Source organism: Apus apus, chromosome 3 (assembly GCF_020740795.1).
Source record: "Apus apus isolate bApuApu2 chromosome 3, bApuApu2.pri.cur, whole genome shotgun sequence".
Taxonomy (NCBI): Eukaryota; Metazoa; Chordata; class Aves; order Apodiformes; family Apodidae; genus Apus; species Apus apus.
Genome location: NC_067284.1, coordinates 11,006,078 through 11,029,798, shown reverse-complemented (window position 1 = coordinate 11,029,798; position 23,721 = coordinate 11,006,078). Strand labels below are relative to the sequence as shown.

At 43.1% G+C, this 23,721-nt stretch overlaps 1 protein-coding gene across 2 annotated transcripts in view; it reads right to left on the bottom strand.

Moving 5' to 3' along the window:
• BACH2 (BTB domain and CNC homolog 2) overlaps positions 1–23,721 on the bottom strand; it is a 185,980-nt gene that overhangs the window by 136,142 nt on the left and 26,117 nt on the right. For both annotated transcript variants that reach the window (XM_051616290.1, XM_051616291.1), the window contains exon 2: positions 9,699–9,785. The gene's annotated coding sequence lies outside the window, so the exon portion shown is untranslated. The remainder of the gene's footprint in view (positions 1–9,698; positions 9,786–23,721) is intronic.

Below are 23,721 nucleotides of genomic sequence, written 5' to 3'. Positions count from 1 at the left end.
GATATCACAGAAACACAAGACACAGTGTGCACTGTGGCATTTAACACCAGCATTGCAATACGTGTTCCCATGTCCCCGTGTTTATCACACCAGATGACAGACCTCACAAAAGCACCTGGCAATAGTGTCACATTTTTTCCCAGGGTACTGGGTGTAGATGTGGTGTGGCCTTCATTTGTTATTGCGGCATGTGGACGAGCAGCTACCTCAGCCAAGATGTGGCTTTGTCTCTCCTGCCACCTACTGTGCTGAAAATCAAAAGATGTGTCATCAACTTGCGTGCGGCTCCACTTCTGTTTGGAATCACCAACCTGGAAGTACCACGGTGTGCAAGTGGGAACCCCCTGCTGTCACAACTCCTCTGGTGATGCTATCCAACATTTCCTGATGAAGGCTAAATGCAGCACGTTGAGCTCTACTTAAATCACTGATGCTTCAGGGTTAAAATTAGCATTAAATACTAAAAATTCTCCAGAGTTTAGGGCCCAAACTCCTTTCTCCCTTTGCCCCATGGAGAATTAATCACAAAAGATTTATTTTGAACGGTGAACAGGCCATGATGCCCTTAAGCCTCCATCCCTTTATTTGCTGTTATTTCCGTTGACAACATGCACAAGGGGCAAAACCCAGCAAAAAATAACTTCCCATTGTGTGGGACTGTCAGCCCGTGGGAAGGGGTGAAACTCTTGCTGCACTTGAGCTGCGTAACCAAATGAGCGTCACCCAAGAACAGACCTGCCAGATGCAAGTGTCTGCTTCAGACCGTGGTTTACCCTTGTCCTTTTAACCTCTTGCTCTCAAAAAGCACAGCAGGGCGAGCCTGGCTGTGCCACTCACACCTCCACAGCTCAGGGCTACCCATGATCAATGTCCTCCCCAGGAGTGGCACGTGGTCCCACGGCCTCCAACGTCACCAGCGGCAGAAGGGGCTTCACTGATACTCATGCCCAAGTGACCTGTTCAAGGAGAGGACTTTTTTCACAACCATCTGGGTTCTGCCATCCATCCAGACACCATTAATCACAGTGAATGGCACCGGGAAGGGCAACAACAAGTTTGAGTTGGTCCAGCACAGTCCAAGTCCACCGCAGGGGCTTCAAACCCATTCACAGTACTCTATGGAAGCCAATAAGCAAGCAACCCGAAAAAAAGCAAACATCCCATGTTAATTATTTATGCCATCTTCCCAGAAGGCTTGACAACTTTATTTTTAGTATTTTCTTAATAATTCTGAGAAAGTATTCAAATAGAAAACAACCAGCTGAAGCTGCTAAAAGAAGCCTCATTATGTTCTAGTAAGAAGCTACCTTCAGGGTGCTGGCTTATTTTCCCATATATGGCATTCCCTTTTACCTAATCAACAGCTTGGGGCTGTATGACAGCAGAAATCTTTGATAAAACGAGTATTCTGATGAAGAATAAAGACATTCAATATCTGCATGATCAAGTTATCAAGTGTATTTATTTATGCTTTGACCATAGTAATCAAGAGGTATTAAAACGTAGAACTCAGCAACAGTTAAATGCATTTTAAATCTAATTTTTCACTGGTTACAGTAAGGAAATCACAGACTTGCAGGACTCTTTAGGGTCTTTTCAGGCTGCAATTAGAGTAGCAGATACAGAAGATAAATTGTTCTACTCCTGCAAAAGCATGTCCTACTTTTGCAAGCGATACTGGGCCTTTCATCTTAGCACTCCGAATTTGATCAACCAAGAAAATAGCATTAATATAATTCCACTCACTCACAGATAAACACCTCTGGAAAACGAGGATGTCTCTTTTCCTTAAACAAATATGACAAGGTTATAACTAAAAATATTTGTGTAACACTTAGTTTGGTATAGACACAGGAAAGTAACTAGCATAAGTAACCAGGGTGTCAAATCTCAGCTATTTAGCCACCAAAATGCCTCAAGAGCTGTGATACATCCATTTCAAGCCATATATGGCCCACAAATATCTATTAAATAGGAATCAATTTATCAGGGAGCAACAGTAAGTTCTCATCAATTGCACAAAGGCTGCAAACAGGTAAAAAAAGATCTTTTTACAGTGTGTGATCAGAAACAGCTTTTGCTGACACCGATTTAATTTATAACAGAATCAAGGCAAAAAACTAAAGGATAACATTAGCAGTTAGTAACACTAGAGGAACTATCAGCTAAAAGCTGATGGAGTGAACAGAACCTCAAAACAACTTGTTATTTTTAACACAAACTTGAAAAACCTGCTACTGCAAGGGCAATGTCAGAGGGTGCTTACACATCCTCACTAGAAACTCTTGACAACTCTCAAGGATGCCTAAGAATGCTCCAAGGGAATTAAAGAAGCCAATTTTATACACACTGTGCTGTCTGGATTGATGTCTCACTAAACCAACAGGCAACGTTTAATCTCCAAAAGGACTTCTACTTCTGCTGCGCTCAACCAAAAGCAAGGGAAAGAGATTTAAGTTTGCTCTCCAGCTGATGGAGAGTTTCTAGCAGAAATGGAAGTCAGCCGATAAGCAGGTGATAAGCTGCTCCCAGAGTCTCCCTTGCTTTGAGAGGAGTGGGGTGGCTGGGAGCTTTACAGAGCAGATTCTCCCAACAAGCTGTTAAGAGAAGCCACTATCCAGAAGGCTCGACAGGAGGAAAAAAGAAGCAGGGAAATCACAGTTAATGGGATTTGGCTGCAACCAGAAAACAGCTAGGTTTCCCAGTACATTACAAATAGTCCTGTGCTTCACCATTGCACCAGTTCATTGCTGGATATGAAAAATGTACATAGATCTAGTGCCCCAAAAAGCTCCATGGAATTTCAGATTGATTGGTTTAGAACAAATGTCACCTGTCCCCTGGGATGCCCTGTAGAAGCATACATGAAGAAGAGGAAGTTGCTACCACTACACCATAACTTCTACGATTTTCTGTAAGAGGGAAGCTGACAGACTATAGATTTATTTTGAGGTTGCAATACAGGGAGGTCACCGCCCCACTCACCTTAGATATTGCCTCTCAACCTGCTGAGCCTTCTGTGGAGAATTAGAAAGTTTCCTCAACTTTTCTGCAGGAGGGAATGCCATTCGATCCTATCAAGCAGGATAATTTGAGCTCAGAAATAGAGGGTTACGTTGCTCCGAAAGCGTCTCTCCTTGGCACAACTTCAGACTAAGGAAGGCTATACAATTACGGCACAGAGTAAAATCCTTGGAAGGAAACATGGTGCTCTCAAGCCTGGAGAAATGCAAGCAAATCCTTTGCTAGAAGTTGCATTGTTTTGGAGATAGCAACCTCAGCAGGTGGTCTCCAGTGCCTCCCTCCCTAAGGCAGCAGAGCGAGGCACTGAGGACCTCCTGCTCCTCTTCAGAACTGAGGGGAAAGCTGGTTGCTTAAAACAGCAATGAAAGAAAAATTACCATAGACAATGCCCTCTACCTCTGCAAACCAAAGCCAAGTGCAGGACATGACACAACATGTATGAACTCGAAACTCATCCTTCCTCAGATCCCAAAGGATACAGCGCCACGATATATGTGAGGAGGAGATGTTTGCAACACAGAAATGTCTGTTCTGATCATGAGACAGAGGAAGAGGCAGTAGGAGCAGAAGATTGGAAGCAACAGGAGAAGTAAGATAAAGGAATTATGGGGCTGACAGGATCTTTCAGACAACACAATTTTAGAAGGGGAGGAAGCTAAGCAGCTGTGAAAGAGTGGGGAAGGAAGAGTTCAGGTTGATTTTCCCAATAGCCAGGTCATGAAGAGTTCCCCAAACCTGCCTAGTCACGCTGGATGTCTGACACCAAGATGGGAAAAGCAAGGCATGCAGCAACTTTGGAGAGGTAAAAGGAGATATTGGGGAGTGGGCCACAATACATGGACATTAAAAAAAAAATACAAGTCCTCAAAGTGCCATAAATAGAAGGGAAGCTGTTGAGCCTTCAACCAAAACTGAACGCGAATAGTTAATAGCAGAATTATGCAGAATTGTCCTCTAAAACAAAAATCTTAAAAACTTTGGCTCCTCACAACCTCCTCACAATTTCTTCTGGAAATCCCACAGTCACAGCTGGGAGATTAGCTTTATAAAGTGAGAATTTAACTGGAATGGCAGCTCTGGGTAACTACGGGAAATGTTGCCCACAGCAACAGAAAATGTAGGATAATTAGGTATTTTGGGGAAGAGGGGAAAAGAGTTACAGTAACTATGCAAAGGGAATAAATAACAATGCTGTCCTTCTCTGGGACCTTTCTGAAGATCTCAGAGCAATCTACAGCCATTACTCATTCAGAGCTGCCACCCTACAGCCACAGCTTATTGCATGATCTGGGTCCCAAACCTGGCTGTACTTATCAACCCTATCCTTTCTTCCCTCTGCTAATCCCCACTCCAGTTACCAGCCGTAAGCTGAGGAGCAGGGACCACATTGTGGGTTTGTGCAGTGTGGGACCCCAGCCTGTACTCGGGGTGCTGCCAAGTGCTCATTCAACATAATCAATGAGGTGGTCCGATCAAGAGGCAGAGAAGACAAAAGGTTTCCACCAAGTGAGGAAACTCTTAAGTGCAAGAGGTGAAGGCTCTCCCCACGTTGAATGTGCTCAGCAGCACAGGGCAAGCGGGCTGGGCAAGTCAGCAGTCTTTCACACAAAAGTGGAAAAAAGAAGCGGGAGGAGAAAAAAGGGAAGAAAAGGTCAAGCAGAGGGAAACAGGCTCCAGACAAACTCTCCCCTCCCAGTGGCGAGCACCTCAGCAGACACTGCTGTAGAGTCTGCAGAAGATGCGGCTCAGAGGGGGAAAGGGTCAAGCCAAAACACAAACACACGTTTACACACTCCCCTGAGTTCCTTAACTGCAGCTGAGAATTTAATGACATGCCTTACACTACATTTGTTTGATTGCACATTTGTCACCAGTTTCCAGTGCTCATACTCCTTATTTTTAATCATCATCGGGAAAAAACACTAATATTCAGATATTGCCTTACTAAGAAATCTGGAGTAACTGGAAGTTATATCAACAATATTTAAATACAGACCATGTCTATTTAAAGGTTTGAATGCATCTCGTTAGAACACTGCATAAATTAACCCAACCTAATTCTCCAGGACGCATCAAGACCTAAAAAGCCCTAAGTTTTACGTTCTCTCTCACCACTCACTTAATAAAACCAAAAACAACATGTTGGGGTTAATTGAGGTTACAGAAGGTAACAAAATCAACATCCAACTGAATAAATGCAATTTACTGCCTGGTGTAACGAAGACCACGCCATAACCAGTTCAAAACCAAAACAAGAGGCAGCTCTCCCCCGTTCCCTCCATGCACAGCCCCTCTTCTCCCCAGTTTTCACTGTTTTCCTGCATTTTCACATTCTCACTGTGCATCCTGCCCGTTCAGGACCCTGCATTGCTCCCTCCAGCCCACCCCACGAAGCCAGCCCTGGGCTGGGAGCGCAGCACACGCTGCCGTCCCCGCTGGGCTCCCCATCCCCACCGCCCTGCTCGCGCTGGCGGCCAGACAAAGCAAACTCTGGTTGCATCACGGAGCAAACTCATTTTCCAGCAACCTCCCAGCCCGGAGTTTTACCGCTACTGTGATCCGGTGCTGCCAACAACACCGCCTTTGTTGCACGCCCGGGCGGGCGGCGCGCGCTAGTTGGCTGGTTTGGGGTTTTTATTATTATTATTATTATTTATTTTAAAGAGAATTTTTTATTTAAATGAGTAATCTGTTTTCGAGTGATTTCTCCTCCGTGCTGGCTCCACCCTGCACTGTAAACGAGACATTACCTTATACAAGAATGAATCTGCTGCATTCCTCTGTCTAGCTGCCTCGCAGCACATTTCCTACGCTCGCAGCGGCCCCGGCAGCGCACGCACTCCCACCCCTTCCCCCCCACCTTTTTTTCTTTTTTCTTTCTTTTTTTTTTTTCCTTTTCACTGCCTCGCTGTGTTTTTGTGTAAATGATCTCACATGACTCAACAAATCCATCTGCCTGGAGCAGGCCAAGTTTGGAGCCTTCCCAGGAGGGAGGAGAAGAATTGCTTTGTGGAAAGGACCTGGAGCTTTGCCCTTTCTCTGGCTCAAATTACCCGCCTGTCAGGCCTGACGGATTTGGCTAAAAATAAAAGGAAGCGGGCCGTGAAAAGGAGATGAATGAGCTCAGCAGTTCCTTAGATAACATGGGCCTGGTGTCGCCCAAAGCTCTCAGAGCAGGAACTTCGGACGCGGGGATGTGAGTGCGATGCTGCAGCCTAGGTGAACTTGGCTGCTCAGGGACTAAGCAAAAAAAAATAATAAAAAGCCCCCTACCCCCAAATAAAAGAAAGGGGGGGGGTGCAAACCCAACCATACACTGTTGGAAACAAATGGATTAAAGGAACATAGAACGGGAAGACTGCCTGCTGTAGGTTTTGAGCCTGTAAAAAAAGGAGATTTATGCAGTTCCAGTGTGGAAAGGGGGGGCGGGGGTGTGGCGGTGGGGCACATGTGATGTCAGCCTCCTGCCCCGCCCGGGGAGCCTCAGCATCCTCCCTGCAAATGCCTGCCCAGCGCCCGCAGCGGGTATTAAGCACTTAGTTTGGCAATGTAATGACACACTGCAACAATCTGTAATGTGAGGCAGTCAGCAAAGCCCTGGCTCACAGAGCTCTTTCTCCTAACCATTAACCATATGTTTGGCTCCGCCGCCGCCTGAGCGAGCGGGTGTTCCAGCGCACCATCTGGTTTCTATCCACACAAGCAACTGCAAAGCACAGAGTATTTCCCCCTGGAGCAGCGTCTTCCTCCCCAGCTCCCCCTCCCCATCTTCCTCCTTCGCCCCCTTTCAAGAGGCAGCCTTGCCTCCCTGCCAGGATGCTCAAAGCACTGGGGACCATGCTGGCTGCCCCACCGAGGATGTGGCAGAGGAGTGGGGCTGTTGAGGTGCGTTTCTCCCAGAGAGCTCACACCACCCCTGCACACACACACACACACACACACACAGAGATCACATTCCTCAGTGTTGATGCCTGGGATACCAGGACACAAAATAGGCCTGTTCTTGACCGGTCCAGGATCTGCTGCAGTGCCCACTGCATCTCACTCAGGCACACAGGGAGCGTTATATTTGGATTACATCAACTCCATCCCAGCACTGCAGAAGGAACTCAAGAATGAACCTAATCACAGGAGAACAATTAGCAGTGTTAACTCCTGCCCCCAAATAGGGCTTTCTAGGCACCACAGGTGTTGGTCCCCCCCATCCCACCAAATTAAGAAGATCTGGAGGGAAAGGAGAAGAAGAGAGAAAGGAGAAGAAGAGAGAAAGGAGAAGAAGAGAGAAAGGAGAAGAAGAGAGAAAGGAGAAGAAGAGAGAAAGGAGAAGAAGAGAGAAAGGAGAAGAAGAGAGAAAGGAGAAGAAGAGAGAAAGGAGAAGAAGAGAGAAAGGAGAAGAAGAGAGAAAGGAGAAGAAGAGAGAAAGGAGAAGAAGAGAGAAAGGAGAAGAAGAGAGAAAGGAGAAGAAGAGAGAAAGGAGAAGAAGAGAGAAAGGAGAAGAAGAGAGAAAGGAGAAGAAGAGAGAAAGGAGAAGAAGAGAGAAAGGAGAAGAAGAGAGAAAGGAGAAGAAGAGAGAAAGGAGAAGAAGAGAGAAAGGAGAAGAAGAGAGAAAGGAGAAGAAGAGAGAAAGGAGAAGAAGAGAGAAAGGAGAAGAAGAGAGAAAGGAGAAGAAGAGAGAAAGGAGAAGAAGAGAGAAAGGAGAAGAAGAGAGAAAGGAGAAGAAGAGAGAAAGGAGAAGAAGAGAGAAAGGAGAAGAAGAGAGAAAGGAGAAGAAGAGAGAAAGGAGAAGAAGAGAGAAAGGAGAAGAAGAGAGAAAGGAGAAGAAGAGAGAAAGGAGAAGAAGAGAGAAAGGAGAAGAAGAGAGAAAGGAGAAGAAGAAAGAGGAATGGAATGAGAGCTGGAAAAAAATGAATGAAAATATTTAATTCTCCTGTGATAACTAAATAAATTCTTTCTGAAACTATAAAAAAGCTTTAAAGTGCTATATTTTAGAAGACCTTGTACCATGTGTTTGCTTTATGATTTTATGAATTCTAACAACTATTTATGTTTTTAAAGCCCTTCCATCCTTCTGTTTATTTCTGAAGTCACCTACGGGAGATCAGCAGTAATTTTCCCTCAGGTTGGCCAATTTAAGATTAATCATGACCTAATGCAAGTATTCAGGGATGCAAGCAATAGGATATTCAGCAAATCCCACACTTGCTCCCTTAAAATAAGTTTATACTCTGCAATGAGTCACACATACAGTGTTTATCCAAGTTACCAGTGCTACAGGAAAAAAAGCCCATTACATTTGCAAATACATACAAATCACAGCTGTAAGCACCCAACTGCTTACACCAGGACTTGTTTCTATGACTGGATATTGATTTTTTCATAATGTATCATTACACCAGTGTTGATACAGCAACTATCTTCCCAGAGTATGCAATTTAATATTAAAAAGAAGCTGGCTCTAGGAAATACCAAATCCACACCCTTTCACACACTATTTAAATGTCCTTCTTGGTTATGAACATAGCAGGGCAAAGCCACAACTGTGTCTTTCCCACCTAGCGCCTAACAAAGAAAACGCAAAGGACTCGCCGGTTAAAACCAGTGCAGTCTAAGCCAACTAGCTCTGCTGATCTGCTTCTTGATAAAATACCACAGAACCTCTCCAAAACGCACTGAAAACCAAGAGGATACATTGAAAAATATGCACGTTTTTTTGAATCTCTTCATATGTGTGAGAAATCAGTGCATGAAAAAGTGTGCTGTAGGCCCTTATCCTGGAATCAAATACATGTGGGGGAAACCCATATGCTTGTGAAAAGCCTGGTGACTTCACTGGGATTGCCTAAGAAGTTTGAGGGTAGGATCTGGCCCCAATTATGAACGTGGAGCGCAATTAGCATTGTAAATTCCCCCTCTTCATCTTCCACTCCCCCTCAGTGAGGGAAATAATTAAAATTATTAAAAACATGAGATGCATTTTTAGCTAGCAACTTACATTTCCTACAAAATATAATCTAAATATATTGAAGTCCACTATTTTTAGATAAGATAGTTGCAAACTTACTAGTAGCATGCTTAAACATCACACTTTGCGTTTCCTACAGCCATGCAACAAGAAATTGTCCTCAATAACACAGAAAACACTCAGCAGGAGTCCTCTAAAGCAGTAAAGGTCTAGGCCTGGATCTTTTAGCAGATAATGATCTCTGATCCAGAAATCTTTTTAAAAAGGGAATTGAAGGGAAATATTCATAGATTCAGAGCTGTGCAGTCTGAAGGGACAGCTAATCATTTGACCTTCTTCCATAAAACAGGCATGGAGCTTCCCCATCTATATCAACCCAGCTGTAAGAGGCTGAATAAGAGAATCTCTTTGGGTAAAAAAAACAACCAACCAACCAACACACAACATAAAAAAAGAACAGCCTCAGATGTAACAGCTCTACATAAGGAAGGAAGCTAAGGCAGCCCCAGCAACCTTGTTCTATTCAGCAATCACCCATGCTGTGGCAACACTCACACCCTCTTGCCTGGTCTGAATTAATTTAGCAGCAGCCACTGGGTCTTGTTATACCTTGTCACCTTCCTCCACTCCTCAGCCCCTGACAAAGGGCCACTGTCAGTTTGAAACCCAGCCAGTCTTTACAACGTTATAGAAAACAGTGTCACATTATTACCTGAATCCACCAAGTCCTCCTGTCAACAATGTTGGTTTTGCAATCACATTTTTCTGTTTTTAAAAACTTCTCTCTTGCCTCATTGCTCTGTGTGAAGAACAACACAAAAGAGAAAATTTATTAACATCATGTGATTATCCATTATTTGCATTATAGCAGTTGGCTTTCTCAGCAGATATTTAGGTCTTTTTTTTTTTTTTTCTTGTCATAAAGACACTAACAAGACAAGGGTCCTTTCTTGAAAAGTGCTCATTGCCCAAATGGAGGCAACAGAGAACAACTTAGAGGGCTGGCCAAGGTACCACTGCCCATTCCTTGTGCAGCTGTGCAGGAAAAGGCAGCTCTTCTGCACTCAAATTCTCTGCCCTCTCCTTGGGGTATCCCATCTGGCAGCATCAGGACCAATGCCAAGCAGATATTCAGTGCCACCAAAAGCAGAAATATGAGAAGAGAGAGAGAGCTGCTTAAGTTTCTTTCAGTTTCAACAGTAAATATATGCCACTAATAACCACATCAGCAACGTAAAAAACATTACTTACAAAATTACACTGACAATAAATTAATCAGTTTCCCTGAACTTTGCACCTACAACATTAGTTAAGAAGTGACTCCACTTAAAACTCTCAAAATGGTCTTTTAGTGTCTGTGTTTACTCCTCACTTCACGTATTGGTAGCTTCAAACTTCAGCATCAAATTCTCTCACCAATACACTGATGAACCAAAACATGCACTTCGTAAGAAATTTCTGTACTTAAACAAAGAAGAAAAAAGCCCATATGGTAGAAACTTGACTTAAAATACAACCTCAGAAAAACCCACCAGCCTCTCTGAACAGCCAGAAGACACATCATAAGTAAATAAAATGTGCAACTGGATTTTCAGTAGTGGTGTCCTCGTTTGAGCCAGTGACAACTGGAAATGCCATTTAAATCAGTATTCCATTGCTTTCTCTGAAAGCAAACAAAATCAAACCAATCAGTAAAGGAGATGCAGCTCAACCACCTGCACGTGATCCCTTGTCTACCTCCACAAAGGCACAAGAAGCAAACACAGCCATGCAGCATGGGTCAGGGGATACAGCTGCAATACCCCTCCTGCCATTTCAGGGCCCGGGCATTCAGCATACTCTGACCATGCTGACACGGATGCCTGCCAGATTGTTGCAATGCTTCAGTCACAGTGGTCTGTGAGCCATTCCAAAAAAAAGTGGCTGTAAAGACTCAACAAATTCTGGCAACCTCTGGAAGGTAATTGCAAACCTGGGACTAGTAAGGCACCACACGAAGCAAATAGCATGGTCTAGTCCAGGGATGAGAAGGAGAGAGACGGACTTTGCCTCTGGCATCTGCTCCTGATGGGGGCAGGGCCACCTCCTAAGCAAGGAGAGGGGTCAACCATCTCCCCTGCTCCCTCCCTGGAGCCATCTACACTCACCACAGAGCAGCCAAGAGCTGGGCCAGAGGATGGCAGGGAGAAGTATGTCAAAACAAGAAATTTCACTTAACAGGGATGGAAAATTGTTGGTAGGATGAGGAGAGTGACAGCCTGGCTAGGCATGGAAGGCTGTGGTAGGTCTGTGAGGTGGCTGTGCAGCTGCAGCACTGCCAATGAATCATGTTCCAGCCTCTAAAATGCCAGTGGATGCCATTTGTTTGCTTCCTTTCTTTTTCCTTTGGTGTAGCAAAACTACCTTGCAAGACAGAACACTGATGAATTGAAGCACCAAAAAGGGGGGGAAGCATGGTGGGCAAGCACTGCCTGCAGCTGCTCCCTTCACCCTCTTCTGCCACAGCAGAGCTCCTGCTGTGCCCAGCATGAGATGTACCTGAGCTGTGCATTGGGAATATGGGATAAGAGTGCAGGACATGGCTGGCAGTTATTGGCAGCCAGGACAGCAGCTGCCCTGCCGCTCCCGGCCACCCCTCACAGGACTCAGGCAGATGAGCCCTGCCTTGGAGATCTGCCATGCAGCTCTGATGCAGCTCCAGTCATTTAAACCCAGCATTTCCCAAGAGGCCATTAATGGTGAGTTTCCAGCCGCCCTGAATCCCCAGCTTCTCTCAAGCAAAACCAAACAACACCCACAGCAAAAGGGAACCATGTTTCCAGTATATGAAATACTCCATAGTACTCAGAAGCAAGCCTGAAAGATCCTCAAGATCCTTTGTCTTCGTTTTAACTCTCTTCCTGTAAAGAAGTGGCAATGCTTCCCAAATAATTTGTCAAACCCTCAAGCCTGCTACTGATAAACAAAGGTCGTGAGAAAATTACTAACTTCTTCATTCAGTAGAGTTTGAATAGTATGTCATAAACAAAAGCCTGGAGCCAAATACGGAGCAGCAGGGAAAAAACAAGATGCTGAACAGGGCAATTGCCCAGGGCTTGCAGCTCCAGCTGCATGCTTGGCATTAGGCAGGGGACTCTAGGGAAGAGCAGGGTGCCACCAAAAACTGACCATGCATTCACAGGAGTTAAAATCAGGGCTGCAGAAATCCTTCTTATATCTCATCGAGTTTCACTATGACCTTAGTTATACTACTGTAACATATTTGTTTATGAAAATAAAATTAACATCAAGTAGCTGAAACTGCCCTAGGTATTACGGTGCCTTAGACATTCATAGTTTATAACAGAGCACAGGTCTACAGTCAACCAAATGCATAACGCAGTAAGACCTTAAAGGTAAATAATTCAGGGCTTGAATTCTATAAGGTAAATAATTTAGGGCTCTGATGAACTCACTGACTGTAAACAGGGAGTTCCACTCCTAGGAACTCTCCAAACTGCCCTACATCCAATCCTCAGGAGTGCAGGGCAGAAAATGGTCAGCAAAAACATGCCTCAAATATTGCTGGCTACAGCAACAAGGACTCCATCTAATACAAAAAGAATCTCTCTGATAGGAAAAGGCAGATTCACAGCCTGGTTCCAGTGCTCTGTACTACTGCACCCATGAGCTGCTGAAAAGGAGGTGCAAATTCAGAAACATCAATTGGGCAAGGAGTGAGGTGATCTGTGAAGGAAGATAGTTGACCCATTCTGTGTTCCATGGAAGCATCAGAAAAACCCTTCAAGGAAAGCCAAAACAGCAGTTCGGTCCAGAACTGCTAAAAACACCTGTGACTACAGGTGAGGCTGTAAGCTCTTTGCTAAATAAGATAGTCTGTAGATGAAAAGGAACCAGACAAACCCCCACCTCCTGCTCACTTCACTATCTCTCTTTCCTGCCCTATTACAAACTTCGCTATGGTCAAGTGCTTTTATCAACACCTAAAAATTCCTGTCCATCTGTCAAAAAGCACCTCAGCCAGACAAAACCCATCAGCAAACCACAGTATCAATCCTCATCAGTTCTTAGATTAGCAGCCTTCCCAGCCTGCATCCTCTCATTTCAAGGAGTCATTCACAAGCAGCAACTACTCCTCACCAAGCGTGGAAACCATATTAAAATGGAGATACAGTAGATTACCAATTATACAATGTTGTTGCTGCTAAAAGAACTCTGAGGGTTTTTATGCTGTCTCACACATACATAAAGTAGTATGTAAGAAAACCCTGGAGTTGCCTCACACCCTCTTACAAGACCTGCATGAAACCAGACCGCGGAAGAAAACCCCGCCTTTTGCCCCCAGACATGGGCACGTCAGTGGCAATAGCCAAGGTGCTGCAAGGCTGCTGATGAGCCTGGAAACACCGTATGGGAACATGCCCACGGATGAGCAGTGGAACACACAACTGCCACTCTCGCTCTGTGCCCAGCGGAGAGGAGATCTCCTCACCAGCAGAGATCTGGGTCACCACCAGGCAGCTGGAGTTATCCCAGCACCGTCTTCAAGGTAACAATTCCAAAAGGGGAAACAAATCTGTGGCAAGGTTGCATCTGACAAGATCCTGGGTGTAAAACAAAACCAGCCACTGGCATTTTCTTTGTTCCCTGGTGATGCCATCCCATTGAAACAAAAGTCCGTATCGTACGATGTACACAAACTGCTTTGCAAAGAGTTTGTTGTCAATGCCAGCTTCAGACTGCAGTGTCCCAAGAGTTGGCAAATGCATCTCGATTGCCAAAGTCTGCCTACCAAACACTAGGCTAAAAAAAGTACTTGTTTGCCTATCCTGTACTTCAAAAACGAAAACACACACATAGGGAACGAGGAAGCAAAAAAAGACAATGAAGTATCAATTTTAAACTTCTTACGTTTGTTGAAAATAAATGCACTGAGTCTTTACACTGTCAAGTAGCTGATACCTATCCTGGCACCAGACTGAAAACCAAACAAGCTTTCCAATCTCTGCTAAGCAAAGCTTTTGCAACCTTCCTGTATGCCATTTCCTTGTTTACATCCCATGATACTGGGTTCAATTTTTAGAGAAACTCGAATGGTGAACCTAGAAAGTCAAATGTAATATTATTTACAGAATAAGAGAGCACACTGTTTGCAAGAATTTGTAGCCACACACATCTCAATCCTGTTACTCAGTCCAACACCCACTCCTGAAATCCTGTACCAACCAGATTAACCAATGTGCACATGCTTGTGCTCTTGCAGAAACAATAGTCTCTTTGAGTCCATACAATCTTCTGAAGACCCAGGCGAAAACGTCATGGGAAAAGTTAGGAAATATCTGCAGAAAACAGTTTGTAAGATTAAAGGCAGAACGAGCCTTTTAACTTGTGCAAAGTACTTAATATGGAGGAGAAACATGTAGCTTTGTTACCTAGCCCTAGCCCCTCTTCCAAAGGGCTTTTTTTTATATATATATATTTTTTTTTAAACCCAAGATAGAAAAGGGAGTTGAAACAACACTCTGGCAATGGAACAGCTCCCTTATAAATGGAGTGCTTCAGGCCAAATCCAGCTCGGGGAGTTGCACAGCAGATCTGGGAGCTGATACCCACTCACACTACACACAGGGATCCCCTGCTGATGTCCAGGATCTCCTCCTGATGGCAGGGATCTTGGCAGGCAGGATGAATCCTCCTCCTCCTCCCAGTGCACAGCGCTCTGCCCTTCGCTCCCCTCCAAACAAGACTCTGCTGCTGTGCAAGGCATAGTACTATTTTTTTTAATTAATCCAGCACCAGGTTTGAGCTTTACTCAGCATGGCAGAAGCACCTATAGAGAAAAACACCCTGCCATATGGCTAGGAAATTGAGGACAGAAAAGAAGCTGCAACAGAGCCATCCCTGACCTCTCAAAATTCTGCCTCGAGGACTCAAATAGAAGAAACCAAATTTTTCAGCAGCAGTAAAGTCAGGCAGGAAGACTGGTTCTCAGTAACATTATGGTTTGGGAATATCACATAAAAGTCCTTATGGAGTTGTACCATTGACCTGCTATTCCAAACTGAAGGTGTCCAAAAAGATACCAGAAAAACAATTCTTTCCACTCTATGGACAGCACTAAGCACTCGCAGAAATGAGAACAAATACATTTCTACAATTCCTTGTTTCGCCTCTTGCAAATGCTCCCATGTCAAAGCAGATTTTCTCTGCACGCACTCATGCTGCCTATTATGTTTTAATTGTCTGGTATGCATCTTCCTACAGGATTGCTTATGTTAAGGGAAATACTGCAATTTGCTCTGCAAAAAATACCAACTCCTGTTCTGCACAAACGTCTCAAAGGTTAATGGCAGCAACTGTGGCTTCAAATCTCTTTGCCTTGCACCAAGCAGACCAAATAACCACTGGCACCTTACCTCTCCTGTGCTTCCCTTCAACTCACGCTCACTCTCTGTAGGATTTTACTAAGCAGTTCCTCTAAACCTGATTATAAGTATTTTTCAACTCTAGGAGTGAGTCAAAGTATTAATCTGATGTGTCTAATTAAACAGACACCATATGCGAATGCGAGTGCTGATCACAGAAGAATACAAGTTGCTTTTTCATTTCACGGATCTCAGAGTCAAATAGGGTGCGTAGGACCCTGATATATACCAGATGTTTTTACAGTAAGGTGGAAAAACCTGGCATGGACACGTTTGTCCATCGTGAAAGCTTCCCAACAGCTACCAAATGGCTGTGCTGTAGTGAGCAGGCTTGCTCTGCCTATGAAGGATGACAAACCTCATGGAACAGAGGTATTCACAGCTTTCATGTGTACGTAAAATCCTACTCTCAATCCTGCTTACTTTCTGAGACAATAAATTTTACAAGTCCATCCTTATTTTAAAGGAAAAAAGTTTGGGCTTGAGCACATCTGTGGTTTCACCAAGTTCCACATTAAACTCAATAAATGAAAGACCAAAATGTTTTCAGTTGTTTGTAACAAGTTTTGCATCAGTCTCATTCAGAATTTTTTTCTTCAGAATTTGTGTTTGGATTTAAAAAAAAATAAATTCCCAAAAATGCTTTCACCTCTGCTCCCAGGAGCCTCAGCCACTCCTTTCCCTGAAATAGACACTCTGCAAATGCATAAAGACTTCACATCTCTGTCCTGAAAAACCAAGCTTCATCTTGCAGTTATGAAACTGCACGTTGTTTTATTTTTTTAAAAAACAGAAAAAAAAGGAAAAGGTCATCATAAAAAAAAGAAAAAATATTAAAAAAGGAAAGGAAAAAAAAAAAGAAAAGAAGAAAAAAGCAAGCAGTCCAGAAGAAAAATGTCATTTATACTAGCCTCTTGGATGAAGCTCAGTGCAGAGAGAATTCATTTTTTCATGGACTTGGGATGAACTCAGAGGAGTCTGAGAGGGGCCATAGCTGTCTCTGACTATATGGCATGGGGGTGCATGAAGGGAAGACTCCTTCACCAGTCACACATTCCAGGATGAGCAGCCTGGGTGCTGCTGGAGGCACCCTCATACCATGCCAGCGCACACTCACAAGATCTTTCGGACACTGTGGTGATACAAGTCATGTTAGATGGACAGAAACTTTGATAACCTTCCCATTGGTGACTCTGCAGCTCCTATTTCCCCAACTCATGCTGGTTCAAAGATCGTCACAGGACGTGCGTCAGAGAAAAAGGAATATCTCAGGCCAGGGAAACAAACACACAGGTGAAGCAAGCATAGGGCTGGGATCTTGCAAGCTTCCCATATCCAAGCCAAAGCAACTTCTTCATTGAATGCTGCCTCCATTATTTTTCTACATAACATTTGCAATCGTAAAAGGAGGTTTTGGAGACTTACCCAGGGCTTGTGAGATGACACAATATTTTGCTCACAGACCTGTTTAATGTATTTATGCCTGTTGTTTTGACATTTACTTGTGCACATACTATGCCCCCTTCTTTCAGCCTGGCTCTGTCTGAGGAGCAGAACTGCCAAATCTTCTGGCTCTTGGAACAAAGGGATCCTATGTCAGAATAAAGCTTGGTGCTGAAATCAGTCATTCCCACATAGGATCATGGTGATAATCCTTTGCCCATTAAATATCCCACTTTCTTCCTTGTTGCTCCAGGAGGATACCGCACTTTTTCCAAACACCACTTTCTGATTCTATTGAGCACTTCAGTTCCTGGCTCCAGCTGCACCTCCTTGCCTTTCGAGGCAGCAGTTGCTGGGTCTAATTTCCAAGTCTCCAGCTATAAGTCTCTTTGAGGGAAAAATAGTTGGACACTATTGGCCCTATGAGAAAACATAACCATGGGCTCCTGAAACACAGCTGTAAAGTGCAAATCTCAGTTTTTTAAATTTTCTTTCTGTTGCCTCATTATCTTTACTACATCCCAGCAGAAACCAGAGTTCCCGCAGGCAAAGGGAGGAAGTCTTCGTGCTTCCAGCTGCATCTTAATGCTGGCTAGTCAAGCAGATGCAAAATGTTGCATCAACCTGATGTTTCACTTCAAAGTCTCAAAATTGTTCTCTTACTGCTGGGACTAGGTGCTTGTGGTTTAAGTTACCACTGGGGAAATGGAAACTCACAGCCAACACTTTGGATTACTTCCCAAGACTCTCAGGTTGCCCCCAAAAGAAAAACAACCAGAAGATGTCAGACACAAAATGGCTTAAATCAGATACCTAGGAAAACCTGTAATAAACAAAAAGTGTAATTAATTGAAATGAAGGCTGAAGCTCCCAGTAAAACATCATTTTAATCTTAAGAGTAGGACAGGATTCCTAAGTAGCAGCTCTGGCCAAGAGGTCCTGACCACTAAATATAATCCTGCAGGTGCTGACTTCATGCTGTTGCTGTCTTCCAGCCAGACAGTTCCAGTTAAGCAGCCTTTAATATTTTCAGCAGAATCCACAGACTGAAACTCCATTTCTTAAGTATAGTCATGCACAGAAAAAAAATTAAAAATCAACTTGCCAATGAAGAACAAAAATACCAGATCAATGAGCATACAGTCTTAGAAATATGTCTTAATCCCTCACTTGCTAAGAAATATCTTTCAAAGAAATGTTTAGGTTAAAATTTAAAGTTATGTTCAACATTAATCTTACAGAATTTTACAACAGAATGTACCAATTTTAAAAGGATTCTACAGTTTTAATGAATTCCTAGAATCCATAGACAGAAATTAAATAGGGGGGGGACCTACACTGTTGGCTAGACATATTTCAATATTTGTTACCATAGAAACAAGCCACCAGATTTAGGTTTTGGAGTTATCCTTGCTATAAAATATTAAACTTCTTACAGTTTTTTTGCATATATATATATTATGGCAAGAACACTCTTAATCCTGATAAAGCCCAAAGCATCTTAATTATTTAACTGGATTTTAGCCTTTTTTTTTTTTTTTTAACAGAGCATCTTTTAATTTTTTTTTCTTAATAGACTGTAGTTTAAAAATCTTCCAATACTTCCAGAATACCAAAGAGACACTTCTGACTGACAGAATAATACACAGGAGATGCAGAGGAGAGAAAGACTTATTTTTTTTCCACAGTGCCAAGGAGAAGTGGTAGATAAAAGGAACACAAACATATTACGATACAGAAGATTCAAAAGTAATGATAAAAACTATACCAATTAGTAACTGTGATAATTTTACCAGCTAAAAGTACATTAAGTGTTTCATTTCATTTGAAAGCGAGTTCATACTTCAAATTTGGTGGTTTTGTTTTCAACCCTAGCAATGGAGAAATGCTGAAGTACAGAATTTAAGTGACTGGGTTAACATTTTGACACTTCAGCGCTATCAAACACTTCTGGCAGATGCTTGAGACAAGAAACAAACGCATTTTCCTTTCATGCATCAGAAGAGCATCGACAGTTGTGTTCAATCCACAGCGTACCCAGCATGCTAAAGGATCAGCAATTCAAACGAAGAGGAAGGACAGATGTTTACTTCAGCAATGCTCATTTGAAAAGGAAGGAGAAAAAGCTTGTTCAGACAACTCGAATGGTGGAGGGCTCAGCTTGCTACCCACATGAATCCTGAGCATCATGCCTTGTTGGGATGCAAGCGCAGTTGGGAGCAGTGAGGGAGATCAACACTTGAGCAAGCCTAGCTCACCACCACCAGGACCGGATGTCTTCAAGTGGCTTTGACCCTGATTTCACAGTCAAAAGTGGTTGCATGTCGCAGACCTCACTTTTTGTTTAGACTCAGGAAAATTTGTTTACTGGAGGCTCAATACGATGCTTCCACATGACAAAAAAAAATATGAAAGACTTGAGAGTAAAAGCCACAAAACACACAGTTGTTTCAATACTATATTCCAGCACTGTGGACCAGGAAAAACACCAGCAGAAGCAAAGCAAACCAGAATAAAAAAAACCGCATACAACAAAAAAAACAACAAAAAAACCACCCCAAAAAAACCAAACAAAAAAAACCCCTGAAACTGAGCAAGACCAAAACACCCCCTTTTTTCCAAGAACTAAACAATGCTTTTTATGAAGTGTGAAGATAAGCAGTGTGACTGGCACTTCCTAATGTTTCTGAGGTCGGTCTTCTAATATAGGTTCTCAAACAGCCCATTAAATGTACGCAATCCTCATTAAACTGTTACACTCCTGTATACCATCATCTTTAAAAAGCCCAATAGCTAAAACCTCTTAAAAATGGAAAAACGTATTCTTGAAGTCTTGCAAGACAACCCTTTAACTAATGGAAAATCTTCAACACTTTAAAAGAGGAAAATGGTAAGACAGCTTAATTTTAAATGAGTAAGAATTTAAATGTCACTTCCTGCATGTGACATCAAGCTGAAGAACGTTGCATTTTTTGTATTCTTTGGTGTGGTTAAAGGCGGAATCTTTGTAGACTACATTTCTATGGCATTTACTGTGTTGCATGTTTATGTTCAGCAACTGCTTTGCATAATTCTGAACACAAGAAAAGCAGAAAGTGATTTTTCCTCTGTAAAGAAAGAGATCGATCTAAAAAGTAGCATGCTACTACGGCTTTCAAAGAAAGAAAGACTGGGAAAAAACCTATCCCAACACTCCAGGGAAAACCACACAATTTCCTTTCACTGACAGCTGCAGTGAAGTACAATGAATATATTTTATCTGAACAGTTATGTATACATATTAAAGCAGAGCAATGCTATGTACTATAGAGAATTTACCCACATGATTCCACAAAGGGCAACACTGTCAACCTGCACTTGAAAGGTAGGAAGGTAATCAGACATCTGAATAAATCCTGGAATGATCAGAGATGCAGGCAGCACATACTGCCAAAGACACGGCCATCACATACACACATTCAACTGCAGAGCTATGAGCCCCCTTGATGTACCCCCTTGTAGGCTCTTTGGGCCAGGTTTGTCCCTTAGGGACCCATACACTGTTGGACATGGGGCTCTGGGTCTTTCATTCCCAACTGCAGGTGTCAACACCTCAGCATATCCCCTCATCATTCTCACCAAGCATTTTTAAGTCAGGAGCTGGTTTGAAGAATCACTTAAGATGCTGTAGGTTTAATGAAGTTTTCTGCAGAATTCATATATTCAAGTAAAATAAAGCAGACAGGAGTCTATGTATGCGCTGCGGGTATATCTTGAAACAAATGAGTTATCATTCCATCAGACCACTCAGCTGCTAGGCACCTCTCCCATGCTCTGTCAAACCACCCCAGTCCCTGAGAAATGCATGCAGACAGTGATTGCTTTAAAATCATTTGGCAAACAGCTCTCCAGTTTAATTGACAGCTTGTGGCACCACTGGGCATGGCATGGGTTGCCCTCCTGGGGTGGCAGGACAGCACAGGGCCACTCCCCAGCCACCCCAGGCCTGGGCTCTGAACCGGGGCACCTCAGCAAAAAGAAAGAGGAGACAGCAAAACCCTTGCAGCAGTGCTGCCAAGCAGAGGAAGGTACACTCTGGTTCTGAATAACACACTCCATTTGGTTTACTTAAAATATGTTTTAGAAAATAAAGCTGGAAAATAAAACTCAAGATTGTGTTTGTCTATCTTGCAACACAAGAAAATAAATTTCAACCAAACAGAAAGCAAACATGCATAAAAGAAAATATTCTCTACACAACATGCAGTTTACCCAATAGTAATTAATTCCCCTTCATACCAGGGAGGCTGACTCCAGATGAATTTAAAAAGCCACTGGACACCAGTTTCCCCATCTCCACAAGAACACAAATATCTCAGACTTCAGTCTTGACCCAATAATTAAAGGGTAAAACCATCAGAGGCTGCCAGGATGCTGTATTTGCCACTGGAGGTGAGGCACGAATACAGCTCTTTCCTCTGTAGCATGTTGTTGCTGGTCAACAAAATAAAGAGAGGAAACTGGGGTATACAGACATGGATCTGAACTGACACAGAAGCGCGTACAACTTCTCTATTATTGGAAGATTAACATGCAAGCGAGTTGATGAATGGGAAGGATTAAATATAGAACCAGAAAAATAAGCGAAATGATTAATTGCTAGGAAGGGGAACGGATGATTTATGGAAGAGAAAATTAGTAAGATTTAGGAAACTGCAGGGAATAACCAGGGAGTAAGCTGCAGAAACCCTTTGGAGTGTGCGAGGCACACAGCACAGCGCAGGTGCTCCCCGCTTCAGCCACCTCTCTTCTCCTTCTGCCAGCCTCAGCACGTGCCCAGCAGACACAGCTGAAATGGGTGGTGGTTAGAGGTTACTGGCTGAATGTAACTGTCTTTAAAAACAAGTTGCTGTCGGTTTTAAATAATATCCTATAATCTGAAACAAAAGAAACTGGTCTCTTCACTCAATTAAATGCTTCCATGCGGTCTCAGTGGGCTGGTTGCACTGTCGTGCTCACGTCCTCATATTCCAGTGCTTTCTAGAAGTGTCTAAATATAAATGGATATTTGTTTAACACTGTTTTCATTTCTTTTAAGAAGAGATAAGGAGGAATGGAAATGAAAGACATTTTTAGCATATTTATTTTTAATTTCTGAGTTACAACATCTCAACAGGAACCCATGCTTTTGGTCCTATGCTTTTTTGCTTTGCAACCACTAAGATAATAAAAGTCTTTGCAGTCATCATCCAACTAGTAGGCACCCCAAAGCAGCATAAACCTGAGCAATAATCCAGCACCTTGAAGTCTATTATGATCAGCCGTTTGCTCCGGGTCTTCAATCCATTTGCTTTTGTGGGAAATTGTAACAGAGGAAAAAAAAACAACCAACAGATATGCTGTGAAACCATAAAAGCTCTTCAGATTTTAGCACAGCACCTGCTTGATTTTTTTTTTTTTTTAAAAAAAACAACTTAATGCCATTTTTACATCAATTACAAAAATACTTTTTTCAGTTAAAAAAAAAAAAAAGATACAACTGACTACATCCTCTTTGGGTTAAGCTCATGAATGAGCCACTGTCTGTTTTAGAAACAAGCACCTGGATCAATTCATGGGTATCCAGCAAAGCCCGTTCGTTTCCTTTCCAAACATTGATTTACAAAAGACACTGTCAAATCCCAGCCTGTGGGTGGCCTTGCTATTAAATACAAAATCTCAGGGGTGAGAGTGATGATGTGCAGGAGGCAGAGAGGCTGCTTGCCTTGGTGGCTGCCAGCAGACAGAGGAGTCCAAGGCTCCTAAGCTGTGCTACTCACAGTAGCTGTGCTCAGGAAGGAGATGGCTCCCTCCCCTGGAGAGGTTATTAAGACACTGAGGCAAACACTTTTCATACTTTTCTGAAGGTCCATTATGAAATTCCGTACAGAAGAGTCATTAAGAAACAATCTTGTGCTATCTTTGGGAGATCTTGCATTTCCTCACACGAGCCTTTATGTGGGCTTATGTCCTTCAGAGTCAAATACTTCCTGCATGGAGTAAACAGCAGGAACCTGGATTTGCACAGCCAGTCAGAAAGGAAAAAAGTGCTCTGAAACTATATGGAGGCATCAGCATGTTTAGGTTCAAACACAGTCATCTTACTAAAAAACCCTGTTAGCAATTCAGCTGGGACCCTTCCCACCACCCTTGGTTTCACCTGTTCTGCTCCCACACATCATAGGCAGTTTCCCATCCTTCTCTCATCAGAGGAAAGGACAAGCTCAGAAGAGCTGTCACTCTGTCACTAACATAGCCAGGGGGGCTTCAGGCTCTGTAAGAAGGCTGAGATAAAATGTACCACCACTATGCAGCTTTCCATGCCTGTTGCTCATCTCCCAGTACCTCACAGCCTCTCAGTCTTGCACTGTCCCCTCTCTCCCTCTGTACCTCAGAAGTTTTCTTTTGGACATGAGAATGCTCAGCACTGTGTTTCAGAGGGACTCCAGCAACAACTCCTGCTCTACTGAAGGAAGATCCTCATAAACTTCAGTCAGTGTTTAAGGGATACATCAGCTCAACATATTTTTCTTACTGAGCTCCAATTTTTCTCATTAGCCTATTTTAAAGAGCACCTTTTCATTTATATGCAGAGGATATTTTCCCCCCCCATCCAGTGACTAAGACTTAGGAGAATAGCACAGGTCATCTGCTGTGCCAAAATTCTGCATGAAGAGCAGTAATAAAAATTTTTGAGAACCTGGTATACATAAGAAACAACACTTGAGTCTCAAGTTTGAAGTAAACACACCATTGTCAGATTAATGCTGTATGCTACAGCTCAGTATATTTTCTCCTCACTAGCTATACAGTCTTCCTATTAATTAAACAAACTTCTGTATTTGATTT